The sequence below is a fragment of the Herpailurus yagouaroundi genome, unplaced genomic scaffold (assembly GCF_014898765.1).
Source record: "Herpailurus yagouaroundi ecotype Mexico unplaced genomic scaffold, PumYag 100, whole genome shotgun sequence".
NCBI lineage: Eukaryota > Metazoa > Chordata > Mammalia > Carnivora > Felidae > Herpailurus > Herpailurus yagouaroundi.
This window is the reverse complement of record NW_024412391.1, coordinates 76,796,817-76,810,750: the sequence shown is the minus strand read 5'-3', so window position 1 is coordinate 76,810,750 and position 13,934 is coordinate 76,796,817. Positions and strand designations below refer to the sequence as shown.

At 38.8% G+C, this 13,934-nt stretch overlaps 1 protein-coding gene across 1 annotated transcript in view; it reads right to left on the bottom strand.

The window, feature by feature from the left end:
- The window catches only part of LOC121028804 (syncytin-1-like), a 130,984-nt gene extending 117,377 nt beyond the window's left edge, over positions 1 to 13,607 (bottom strand). Inside the window, exon 1 of the mRNA XM_040472819.1 lies at positions 13,550 to 13,607. The gene's annotated coding sequence lies outside the window, so the exon portion shown is untranslated. The remainder of the gene's footprint in view (positions 1 to 13,549) is intronic.
- Positions 13,608 to 13,934: the final 327 nt, after the last annotated feature.

The window sequence follows — 13,934 nt, the reverse complement described above, 5'->3', positions numbered from 1 at the left end:
AGCTTGTGGGAGACCTGGCCTCTGTGCAAACATTGTGATGAGTTTCAGGACACTTGCTAAGGCCCTTAGTAAATTATACCCGCTACATCTGATGGACTTGAGCTACATTCTTCTGGCTATTGCAAGCATCCCATGCCATGAACTTATAAAAAACACAAAGATAATGACTTGGAGTATGGATTTATTGGAAGGATTTCTATAATAGGTAAAAATAAATTACAGAATACTATGTAATGACTTCATTAAAAATTATATATGTAACATTTGCATAGCTTCTCATAAAGTGGAGCTATTTAATAACAAAGAACAATAAAGATCTATTTTAACTAATATGTGGAAGGAGAACCAAATATAAAGCTGATGACAGATATCAGTCAACAGAAATGCAAATGCCCCTCCCCTGGAGCACCTGGGTGGCTCAGTCAGTTGAGTATCTGACTCTTGATTTCAGCTCAGGTCATGATCTGAGGGTTGGGGACCATGCGCTAAGCATGGAGCCTGTTTGGGATTCTCTCTCCTGTTGTCCCATTTACACTCTTGATCTCTCTTGGGCGGGGGAGCGGGGGAACCTCCCCTTATAGTTAGTTTTTCATCAGTTTAGTTTTGCAAACCTTTCAAAGACGATTTCTAGCCTGGAAATCTTCTTAGACCCATCTCCTCCTCCTCCTCCTCCTTGTCAGTTCTCTGCCCTTCTTCCCAAGGTCTCTCCCATTTGTTCCTTCTCACTTTTCTTTTTCATCTCCCTTAATTTTCACCATCATCTATTAAAATAGAAATTCATTCACTCATTCATTCATTTTTCCATTCATTTGCTTATTCATTTATTTTTAAATGTGGGAAATCTATTTTACTTATGTGTAGACTGAGTGGGACTCAATGACCCCTGAAATCTACTGTTTGCATAATAAATACATGACCTCTGACTTTTTTGGTTAGAAAGGAAGTGTTTCATGTTTTGTCTTTGTAAAGTTCCTTATTGAGGGAGAAGGTGACAAGAACAATGAAGGAAGATAAACATACCTTTAGAGTTGGAGTCCCTATGGATATAAATAGTCAAAACCAGGAGAATGAGTATCTGTTTCCAAGAGTCCCTGAGAGACTTTGGAGTGCAGGAGAAAAATCTTTTTTAAAATTTTTTAATGTTTATTTATTTTTGAGAGAGACAGAGACAGAATGTAAGTGGGTTAGGGGCAGAGAGAGAGAGGGAGACACAGAAGCAGAAGCAGGCTCCAGGCTCTGAGCTGTCAGCACAGAGCCTGACACAGGGATCGAACTCATGAGCTGTGAGATCATGACCCGAGCCGAAGTCGGACGCTCAACCGACTGAGCCACCCAGGTGCCCCCCCCCTTTTTTTTTTAAGAGGCAAAGGCAAGTATCCCTTCTTGTACAAGAATCCCATACAATTGTGTCTCCAAGCACTAGTGCATTAGAGAGATGAAGTAGACAGAACCTTCGATCCATACCAGTGAGCCCCGATGCAATGCACCTTTCTTTAAGTTTTGGGTAGAAGACCTGTTACAAACTGAGAGGAACATGATTGAGTGCTACCGGGTGACTATGACTGAGAGATCCATTTGTAATCACGAGGGGGATCATATAAATTGTGGATGTTCGTTACTGATAGTAACGTGATTAGATGTGTTTTTGCAAGCTAAGTATAAAGAACATATCATGATCCCATCTCAGTGTATACCTTTCCAAGCTTATCTCCTCTCTTTTGTGCAACTACTTACAATACAAACTAAAGATTCTACAGTTCCCCAGATATTTCCAAGTTTACCTACCTTTATGACTGATAAAACCATGTTCTCTTCTAGGGCCCAGTTTCACATGTACTAACACTACACAACCTTCAGGGTTCAGCTCACACATTACCCCCATGCTTGCTACTTAAAGAGTGGTTTCTGAACCAGCAGCATCAAATGGTATGGAATTAAGTGCAGAACCCAGTCTTCATTTCAGATCTCAACCTACTTTTTCGGATTAGTAAGATCCTCAGGTGAATCATAGCACATTTGAGTTTGAGAACTGCAGTCCTACACTAAAAAGGCTTTTTGTATTTCTTTAATCTAAAATAACCTTGTCCTGGTGTCTGACAATCCTGCACATATAATTTTTTTCAGTTGGTTTTACCTGTCTCTAAATGCTAATTCTCAGCTTGTCTTTAGGCCAGAGTTGATCCTTAAGACTTTTTGTGGTGGCTGGAGTCTGTCAAAACCTGAGTCCACATTTATAAATCAGGAGATTTCCTATTTAAAAACTCCAAGGGTTTTGTTGTTGTTGCTGCTGTTGTTTTAAAAATCAGGATGTCTAGAAACATAAACAGAACAGCTAGAATGGCTGTCTGGGGACAGAGTGACTTTAGCCAGTGGGCCACAGTCCCTACCGCACTCACATATGCCCTGGATCTCAGGCAGCTTTACTCATTTATGTTGCCTGCCTGGCCTCTGACATTGGAGTTTGCAGCTGCTGCTTGCAAATAGACCCAGAGCTCCTGCCCGGAGGAGAGGCATGTCTTTGTCCTGTTCAATATTCCTGGTTCTAGCAAAATATCCAAAAGAGCTCTTTCTATAAACATATTTTTAAGGTGACGTAAGACAGCACCTGACCACAAAACATCTACAACCTAGTTGTGACCTTAAAATTACATTTGACACCAAATGCTAATGAGGCTGCTGAGAACCTAGACCGCTCATAAACTGCTGGTGGGGATGTTACCATGAAACAGCTCCTCTGAAAACAGTTTGGCAGTTCCATATAAAACTAAACCTCTCCTTCCCATATGCTATCCAGCAACTGTGCTCTTGAGTATTTGTTCCAGAGAGATAAAAACTTAGGTTCACCCAAAAGTTGTACAGGAATGTTCACAACAGCTTTAGTCACAGTAGTCCAAAACTGGAAACAGTCTAAATGTTCTTCAACTGGTGAATGAGTAACCAACTGGTAAACCCACACCTTAAAATACTATGCAGCAATAAAAAGTAATGCCATATAGAAAAATGCAAGAACTTGTTTGGCTCTCAAGAGATTTACGCTGCATGAAAAAAAACTCACAAAAGGTTATACACTGTATGTATGATTCCATTTATAAAATATTTTTGAGGTAAAATTATAGAGAAGGAAAACATATGAGTGGCTGTCAGGAATGAGGGGAGGGGAGGGTGTGGCTATCAGAATAGCACAAAGGAGATTTATGGTTATGGAGCAGTTCTCTATGTTGATAGCATGGTGGTAACAAGTCTACACATAGGATAAAATTGCATAAAACCACATACATGCAACACAGATGAATGCATGTAAAACTGAAATCTGAATAGGTTCTGTGGATTGTACCAATATCCATTTCCTGGCTTCTGTTATCCTATCATTTTCATTAAATGAAACTGGGTAAAGGATGCACAAGGCTGTCTTGTAGATTTTTTTGACAACTTCCTGTGAATCTGTAATAGTTCGATATTAACTTTTCTTTAAAATACTAGTCAAAAAACTAAATTGGAGAGTATGCATGATTGAAATGACTATTTTAAATCATTTTCTTCTCTAACTGGGGCCAAGACACTCTGAGGTCAAAGGACTATTTTTATTTTTTGAATGGTGGCCCAGGAATCTAAAGAAAGTAAGAAAAACCATAGAAATATATTTATATGTAAAACCCATAGACCTATATCTATATGTGCTTGTGTATCTAGTCTACAACTTTTACGTGTCCAGTTACAAAACTCCTACTCGGCTTTGATAAATGACCATTAATGTGACAATTGTTCCTGGAGAACCCTAGCTGGACGGAGTAGCTGAAGACATTTATTACCAACATTAGCATTATGTGTGATTCATGCAGCTTAAGAAATGCTGATCCAGGAAAGCTTTCTCAGTTGAGGCACGACAATGGAGTTTAAATATTCACTGTATAATAGCTGGCAATAAAGTCCATATTAGGTAGGAATAGTTTATTTTGATACGCTTCTCTCAGCCAAAGCAGTAAGATTTGTTTATTAGTGTTTGCTTAGCCGGACATTTTATGGCTATAATATCAGTGCAGATTTATAGTGTGTAAAGTAGTGTAGTAAAGATCCTTACTACAGTCTGTTCCTGTTTTAAAAAAAAATAAAGACCCACATCTCAAGAGCTCTACCTCTGACTAAACAGAAAGGCAATTTCAACATGGAAAAACTAGTAAATAATAACCCAGGAAGTGAGGGTTTGACATTTCTCTGAGATGTTGCCGTTTCACATGATTGTTTCTTAAGCACTCAAAGTGAAATAGGACAGGGAGGGGCAGGAGCATCAAGCTGAGGGTCCAGATACCTAAATTTTTATAAACAGTTTTTTCACCATTCTTGTGTCCAACTTTGTTCTATAAATATCAACACATTATTTTTATAGGGTGATTATTGACTGATGAGTGACAGAAAGGTAGTAAATGTGGAGTTTTTGTTTCAACCAAGCATTTACTTCATTTCCCCAATAGTTTCATGAACACAGATATGTTGGCTGAATGTTGTACAGCTTGTTGGGTTGTACTTTGGTTGAATGGGGAAACATGAACTAAAAAGCTGATTGGTATTTCCACAAATATCACAGGAACCTCAGGTAAAAGGGCTTTTTCATAGGCCCATCACTGAAAATTTCACCCATCAATGGCTTGTATGACAATACAGCAATGATTCTCAAATTAAGTGTTGACAGGAAGTTAAGAGGGAAGGCATATGTATGAAACGATGGTAAGTTCTGAAAAGATATAGACAGGGAGCTCCTGGTGGCTCAGTCAGTTAAGTGTCTGACTCCTGATTTCCTCTCAGGTCATGATCTCACAGTTTGTGAGTTTGAGCCCTGCATAGGGCTCTGCATTGTCTGTCTGTCTGTCTCTGTCTCTTTCCTGCTCATGATATCTCTCAAAATAAGTAACTTTAAAAAAGATATAGACAGGATGATAGGAAAGGTAATTGAAATCAAACAGAATAAACTTTAATGGAGTCCATAGAAGTTTTACATATCTTTCCAAAGAAATCAAATAAAAATCTAAAATGAGCATATGAAAATTCATGGCAGTAGGTCTGTAAACAATGACTTAGGGAATTTAGGATAAGTATAGGCTTAAGCCATCTACAGCATAATGTGTTTATTAAAAGAACAACAACAACAACAACAACAACAACAAACCAGCAATGGTCTTTGTATAGTGTCCAAAATACAGAAGTTAATAGTCATATTCTACACTAGTTGGACCACATCTAGAGCAGTGAGATTCGTTTTTGGCTTTAGACACAAACATCAATAAATTATATAGTGTATCCAATGAATGGATAGGCTGAAGCAACTGAAACTATGCCATGAGAAGACTGTTGAGTTACCTGAGGATGACTAGAAGAAAAGACATGATAGGTCTTCAAATATTTCATGGTACCTAACAAGAGGAAGAGTCAGTCAGGTGAGCCCCAGTGTCGAGTTCTAGGAAAGTAGCTTTTGAGTGGATATAAATTTAAAATTGTGAACTATTTAGAGGTGTCACATTACAAGAACTACCTTGAAAGAGACAAGGATGGCCCATTACAGGATTTTGCATCAGCAGAGGAAGGTGGCCATTGAAAGAAGTTATTGAAGCCAAACATCATATAAGTTAGGACTCCTAAACCTTTCCAAATCAACTGAATAAAAAATGTGATTTTAAAATTCCATGGTTTCTATGACGATAGGCCATACGATCTAGTTAAAGAATGATTATTGGGCTATCTGGGTGGCTCAGTTGTTTGAGTGCGTCCAACACTTGGTTTCGGCTCAAGTCAAGATCACACTGGTGACATGAAGCCTGCTTGGGATTGTCATTCTCTCTCTCTGTCTCTCTCTTTGTCTCTTTCTGCTCATTCCTCACACTTCCTCTCTTTCAAAATAAATAAACTCAAAAAAATCACTTTCATGTCTAAAATTCTGATGTTTGATGTTCTCTCTCCCAGTTCAGAACAATTAATATAGTACGTCATCATAAAGGAATCAATGAAAGTTCAGTCTAATTCTCATTGTGTATTAGTGATAAAGCTAAGACTCTACATGGTAGTATTTATAATGATGTTCCAATTGTTTGATACTTACAGTAGCAATTGTAGCATCTATAGCTGGAAGACAAATAGCGGATTGGAGAAAATACCTCATTGCAAAAGTCATTTTAGTTACCTGAAGAGCAATTTTTTAAAGAAAACTAAAAACACCTAAGAAATCAGCATGAGAATATGCAAACTTCTTGTGTCTCTGTTCATCTGTAGTTCATGCCATTGATAGAGCTAGCCTTGTTTTCCTTTCCTTGATTCCATGAAACTACACATTCCTGACGTTGTCCTACTCATCTTACTAATCATTGTCAGTAAACTGAGAATTTCTCCTTTTCTTTCCAAACTTTAATTGATTATATCAGTCCAAAACATTCTTCTCCCTATTCTGTATTCTCACCATAGGTTATGTTAATGTGTTCATTGCCTCCAGGTTTTAAATGACATCCATATGCTTGAGGTTCCTAAACTTAAGTCTGACCCTAAACTTCGTTTGGATCTTCAAACACATATATCCACCTTTCCATTGGATATGTTGACTGCATTAACCATGTCTTTTTATTTTCTGTATTCTAGTGTTTTGAGATCTGGGCCTTGGTTGTACACAAAGGGCCTGCCCCTCCCAAGTTCAGCTAATTCTAGAGATGATAAATAACTCACTCTTGAACATGTCTTTGAAACACAAACCCACCAATCCAGAGAGCCCATACTCCCAACTCCTTCTTTTATCAGCTCTTACACTCTAGGCCACTATTCCTCTGCCTTAATGGCCTCAGGGCTAGACAACTAGAGACAATCTATATACCCCCAAGTCGGCTGAGAATGTTTAACCTAGCAAATCCTAAACCTCTTTACCCTGCCTTACCCATTGCCTTGTGAGGAAACCACCCATAACACTTCCCCAACCTTTTGCCTCCTGATTGACCCTGGTACTTCCCTGTTTGGCCCTGCTTGGTACGCCATGCCTCCTGCTCCTAGGGATTTGTGAGCCTACAAACTTTTTCCTCATGACAGTAATTTTTGTGTCTGTGTGATGTACCATACTTGATTAAAATAAGCCCAGTGTACCCTTAAAATACATGTCCTAGAAAAGGAATATCCAGAACCAAGATCCAGTGGGGCTTACAGGTTCCCATAACCCCCAAACCCCTTAATGTCTTACCTACCAAAACACGTTTGTGTTTAGAGTGTCCCATCACAGCAAATGCTACCACCATCCACCAAAATTGTTTCTGCCCAGGTGTCATTGATATCTTTCTCTCTCACTTCCCACATCAGATCAGCTAAAAAGTAAACCATCACTCTACCCCCACTGTCAACTTTGACCCAGAGTGCTTCAGCCTCACTTTCACATCCATTAATCAGTTTAGTAAATATGACCACGAAGGACATTTTTAAAATGTGTATCTTTTTTTTTTTTTTTTTTTTTTTTTTTTTAGTGTTTTTATTTATTTTTGAGAGAAAGAGCACACGCATGAGCAGGGGATGGGCAGAGAGAGAGGGAGACACAAAATGTGAAACAGGCTCCGGGCCCTGAGCTGTCAGCACAGAGCCCCCCCTCAGGGCTCAAACTCATGAACAGTGAGATCATGACTGGAACGGAAGCTGAAGACTTAACTGACTAAGCCACACAGGTGCCCCTAAAATGTATCTCTTAAGAAGCTTAGACTCTTAAACACTTTGCCTTTGCTCTTAAATTCATTCTAAAATCTTTAACGTGGCTTACAAAGTCTGCGTGGTATGATTTCTCCCACCTTTCCAGCCTTCCCTTTGCACTGCTCCCTCCCTCTCTCAGGACAGCAACGTGGATACATTTTTCAGTTTCTCAACAGTGTGCCCCACCACTGTACTGAGTATATTTCAGAGCTTATGTGTCAGTTTCTCAGGGTGCCTGGGTGGCTCAGTCCGGTAAGTGGGTAAGAATCTGACTCTTTAATTTTTAAAATGTTATTTATTTCAAGAGAGAGTGGGGGGAGGGGCGGAGAGACTCCCAAGCAGGCTCCTCAGGTTGGCGTGCAGAGCCCAGCACAGGGCTGGAACTCACAAAGCCTGAGATTGTGAAGTGAGCCAAAGTCAAGACTTGGGCGCTTAACCGGCGCTTAACCCACTGAGCCCAGCGTCTGAATCCAACCCAGTGTCTGGATCTTGATTTCCACTCAGGTTATGATCTCACATTTCGTGAGATCCATCCCCACACTGGGCTCTGCGGTGACAGTATGGAGCCTGCTTGGGATTCATTCATCCTCTGTCTTTCTCTCTCTCTTCCCCTCTCCTCTTCTGTCCCTCCCCAGCTCTCCCACAGGTGCGTGCATTCTCTCTCCAAATAAACAAACTTTAAAAAAATAAATGTCCACTTCTCAGAGAAGGCTTACTAGGTTAAGTCCTCTTGCATCTTTAATGTTCAGTGACCTCTTTCAGAAGAAATACGTATTTAATGTATGCAGTATTTATTCCCTCTCTTTGCCTAGACTATAAGCCTCATGTTGCCAGGAATCATGTATACTCCCTGTGTCTCACCTAGTGTAGATGCCAATATATTTACGGAACAAATGTATTTTTATACAACTTTAATGTTTATTTTTCAGAGAGACTGTGTGTACAAGTGGGGGAGGGGCAGAAAGAGAGGGAGACAGAATCTGAATCAGGCTCCAGGCTCTGAGCTGTCAGCACAGAGCCCAACTCATGGCTCCAACTCATGAACTGCACGATCATGACCTGAGTCTAAGTCAGATGCTTAATAGACTGAGCCTCCCAGTTCTCCTACTTATAGAACAAACATATTAATGCATTTATTATATTAATATATTAATACATTAGTAAAGACTATTCTGCCATTTGGAGTTAATGACATACAGGTCTTGAATTAGAGAAGATCCTCCTTGGTTTTCAACAAAGTTCAAAAAGCAGGAAAAAAACATTTATTGCTTCTACTGAAGAAGACATCACAAAAGTCAGATTTTTTTTGTGAGCATTCATTTGCTTAATGAAATATGGAGCGTCTATAACCTTGCTACTCAAGTTGTGATTCACAGACCAGTATCAGCAGCACATGGAAGGTTGAGCCCCCAGACCCGCTGAATCACAATCTGCATTTTAACTAGATGCCCAGGCGACTCATAAGCACATTAAAAAATTGAGAAGCAGTGAGCCATAGTATCTTCATATTTATGCTATTAACTATTTAAAATTACTTAAAATTTTCCAGCATTATACAGCACATCACTGGGAGAGAATATACTGAATACACGATGGTTGGTTTCTATCACCCCCCACTGCCACCACCAATGGTGTCCCTTATAAGGAAAGGTACAGACTGTATTTGGTTACGCTCATGATCAGGCTTTTTCCTTACCAAAAAACAAAACCATTCAAAGTGAAATCAATAGAGAAAGCAGATGGAAAACAACCTCAGTGTTTAAAATTCAGTCTGTAGCCCCATTTTACATGACGATGTGTAATACAAGCAGCTAGTTTGTAGCCCGTCGTTTGGAATTTACCTGCAAAACAGACACTTCTGAAAACCGTTTCATTTCAGTGACTGAGATGCTATGTGCGACTGCGGTTATTGAGAGTGATTTCTAATTATTTTGGCTTCCTTCGGGTAAATTACCAGAGAGAAGTCTAATCTGCCATATGGTTTGCTGATACGCTGACAGTCACAAGCCATCTTTACATGCAGTTCATCTGCAGTCAGGTGCTTACTTCAGGCATATAGGAACAACCACCGAGTAATATCACTGAAGAGAGTGCTTAATTTTATTAGCCACTAATGGGGATAATCTTATTTGTTTCACAGGAACATTGATCCCAGAATGTATATCACAAATAATAGACTCTAAATGCAGCATCCCCTTAAAACTCCTACCAACACTGGCAATGAAATTCCGTAGGAGGAACAGGATTTTGTTCAGAGTTTGCAGTCCAGGGTTGAAGTTTTCTCCCCCCACTCCCCATCTTCACTATGTTTCTACTGCTGTTTTTATTAAGTGTTGCAGGAAGTTCTGACAACCTCACCCAGAAAGATATCAATCCCTCCCCCACAGGGCTTAGAATCTCTAAGCCCATCTGACAGTACAACTCAGACATGTTTCTAATAACCGTTTAGAAGCTCTATGACAGAATTCTTTTTCCATTTGTCAAGAACTATACACAGGCATTTTGATCATTGTCACAATTGAGAGAGTAGGGAACAATGAATGTGCTGAGAATCCCCCTCCTACACTCTGATGGATTCCGCTGGAGGCTCAAGGATTTAATGAAAACAGAGCTTGGGGTTAGAATGCATGTTTCCACTTTCCCCTTCTTCCCTCGTGTCTTTGCTTCATCTGTTGCTCTCCTTTCCTGGTGATCCTCCATGTTTTCTTTTTTTCCCCTTTCCCCCCCCCCAAAAGAGTAACCTAGACCAAGAGACAATTTAAATGTTTTAGAATAGATAGCACCCTAAAAACATGCTCTGTCTAGCTTCTCTAGAAATGGCTTTAAATGGCAAGAGCATTTTTTTCCCCATAGTTTTACTACACTGTGAATTGTTCCTTGTAAGAAAAGAGATTGCATAATCTTGGGAGGTTTGAGTTATTTTTCAGGCCTCAGATACCTAAATCGTTTGCTCCATACACATGTATCTGTTGTTATAATCATTCTCTGAACTCTTTGAAAATACTGCCGATAATGGAAAGAAATTTCGAGATTTGATGTGTATCACTAATATGTGAGGTGTTGCTATAAAATGGAATGATTTGAAAAGATACATAAATCTTTGTCTCCATATGCCCTATCTGGGTTAATGCATACACAGAACCAGTACCTACTGTATGTACTACATTGGTAACAGATCTGTAACAAGATGCAATTGTGGTTAAGAGCACATGCTGTGGAGACGGACCAAAATGAGAATGGATTTCACTCACTTCTTACTACTGTGACCTTGGGCAAAACCATTTAAATTCTAAATGCCCTGGTTTCCCTCTTTACCCTGGGGGTGCATAGATATCTTTTACAAAACTTTTAAATTAAATGACGAACATACCTACAAAACTGTTAATGCAGTCCTGGCCACAAGGCAAAAGATAAAATGTAGCTATTGATCTTATTTGTGTAGATACATGCTGAAACATCAACAACAACAAAATGACTTTATATGCCCCTATTCAAAGCAGCTCAACAGATCACTGCCTGCTTGCTGATCTTTGGAATCAAACAGTAACTCATTTGGTGACCCAAAGTTCCTTTAAGGAACAACAAAACCACCCACAGGTATTGTATTGAGGCTCTGTGATCCATACCACACTGGATTAGGTTTCAGTTGATGGAATGGAAATATAAAAACAGCTCACAACAAGTATTACTGTGCTTTTGTGTATGCAAGTCCTATTCCTGAAAATAAAAGAACATTAAGTATAATACACGGTTTTTAAATTTTTGTAAAAGTTTTCTTTGACAATGAAACGTAATACATGATTTTTGAAACCATAATAAAGGTCAATAAGTGAAAAGCTGATAATTTCATAATTTTTCATTAAAGAAGGGTGATACCAAGTATATATATACATATATATACACATATATACATATATATACACACACATATACACATATATACATATATATACACACACGTGTATATATACATGCACATGTCTACTGGATAAAAAGCTGTTACCAAACCTTTACATTAGGCACATTTCTACTTGTTACAAGTAAAAATGTTTGAGAAATAAGTAACTGTAGCTTCCTGTTTTTATAATTACCTTAAGTCCATTTTGAAATGTATACCCATTTTCCCCCCTTGGCAGTCGCATGCTGATATCCTCCTTCAAAATCAGTATGCAATGATGGCAAAAGTAGCATTTTGGCAATAAACAATTAATTTGAAGAGGTAGAACTATGTGAACCACTAAGCTTTTAAAAAAATTTTTTTTAATGTTTATTTATTTTTGAGACAGAGACAGAGCATGAACAAGGGAGGGTCAGAGAGAGAGGGAGACACAGAATCCAAAGCAGGCTCCAGGCTCTGAGCTATCAGCAGAGAGCCGGACGTAGGGCTCGAACTCAAGAACCATGAGATCGTGACCTAAGCCAAAGCCAGAGGCTCAACCGACTGAGCCACCCAGGTGCCCCTCACTAAGTTTTTTAACCTTCACCGAAGACATCTTTACGTTACACCTGATCTTAAAATGCAATTACAAGCACAGTGATTCTAAAAGATATATCCAGTTTTCTCATTCGTATGTGCATATTCTGGTGGCCATTGGCAGATAATATAGGCATTAAACATTAATACTCACCACCTGCAAAAAATACCACACAGGCTTGGCTTTCCTATCCTGGTAATTGCTGAAAACTACAAATTAAAAATATAATAGCGTGTGCTTGTTAGAATGTTTGAGTGGTGTTTGCTGCATAAAATGGACTCTTGAGTAGCAATGACTAAGAGGTACACACAATTTTCCTAAAAATAATTAGTATTGTGCAACTAAGGGACCACATCCATAATGTTTATTTTTCTATCTTTGTATATGATCAGAATAACATTTTTTGTTGAGAATTCCTGTCAACTATACCTCAATAATTTTTTAAATAAAATTAATGGACTTCAAATAACTTTTTTCTAAGTATATACAGTGTATTTTGTTAGGGTGCAAAATGATTAGTGATCAAAACAATTCTATGAGATATTCTGAATCTTTACCAGACCACTGTACCATTTTTCAAATGGGTGACAGATAAAACAATAGTTAAGAGAAGTTGAAATACATGTTTTCACTGTAGTTAACATAAGGTTTTAAATGCTGTAATTTCAATCATTTTTTGTGTGTGTGAATGAGATGGCGATCAGCTGAGAACTAAGGATTGGGCACAATGTTCTGGCTGGTCACGTGATAAATCCTTGAGCTTTTAAAAGTGTTCAGGCCCATGAAATATGCAACTTCCATTGATTGTTTAAGCTGAACAGTTTAATTTTGTTCAGGTTCCAGAAGTGTTAGCCGTTATGATGCTGGAATAAAAACTGTGCCTGCAAATTGTCAATATTTCTATACCGAAGTTATTCCAGCTGTCAACCTCCATATTTAAGTTATATTGGCTGTAAAGATGTTTAAAGAGGACTATCTCTTTGTTGACTTTCTTCCAACAGACCTCCTAGGATCAGATATCCCTTGATCCGTGGTTTGGTCTTCCATTTCGCAGCTTCAGAACTTTAATTTTTGTCCTCACAGATGACTCTCAGGGATTCATACAAACTCACTCACATGAAACAAACTGTAACTAAATTGCCTAATTTATTAACTCATATTGAGAAATACATCTGCCACGGGAACAGAACATGAAGATAGGCATCCTCTGACGAGAACGTTCCCTCCCTTTCAGAAAAACCATGAGAAGCCAAATTATAATCAAAAGATTGCTTGATGATCATGTAATCAGAACAAGAAAAGTGATTTGTGTGATTTGTATCTTTAATGGCATCATGCTATACCAGACGTAGCAACCTCTATAGCATATGTGATACCTGTTGCCGAGAGAGAGTCCATCTCTGTCAGGGTCCCTGGTCTCCTGAAGAAATGAACCTATCTGACTGGCATTCTGCCCACTCTCTGTCTCTTCTGAATGATCCAGTCATTCTTTAACTTTCCTCTTGCCTTGCTGTGCTTACAGGGTCAAGCTGTGCTTCTAAGTTGGTTTCCTGACTGTTTCAGATCAGGCTCTTGACATAATGTTAAAGTTAGAGGCCCTTCCGTTTATTTCCCTGCTGACAAGTTCCTGAGGGCACAATCCTTACAACCCACCAGAAACTTCTGAATAGATTGGCAAAATCACCAGCACTGGCTTAAATGAATCTAGCTGTGATTCACTTAAATGATAAAATAATAACTGAAATTTGAATAGCACTTTAA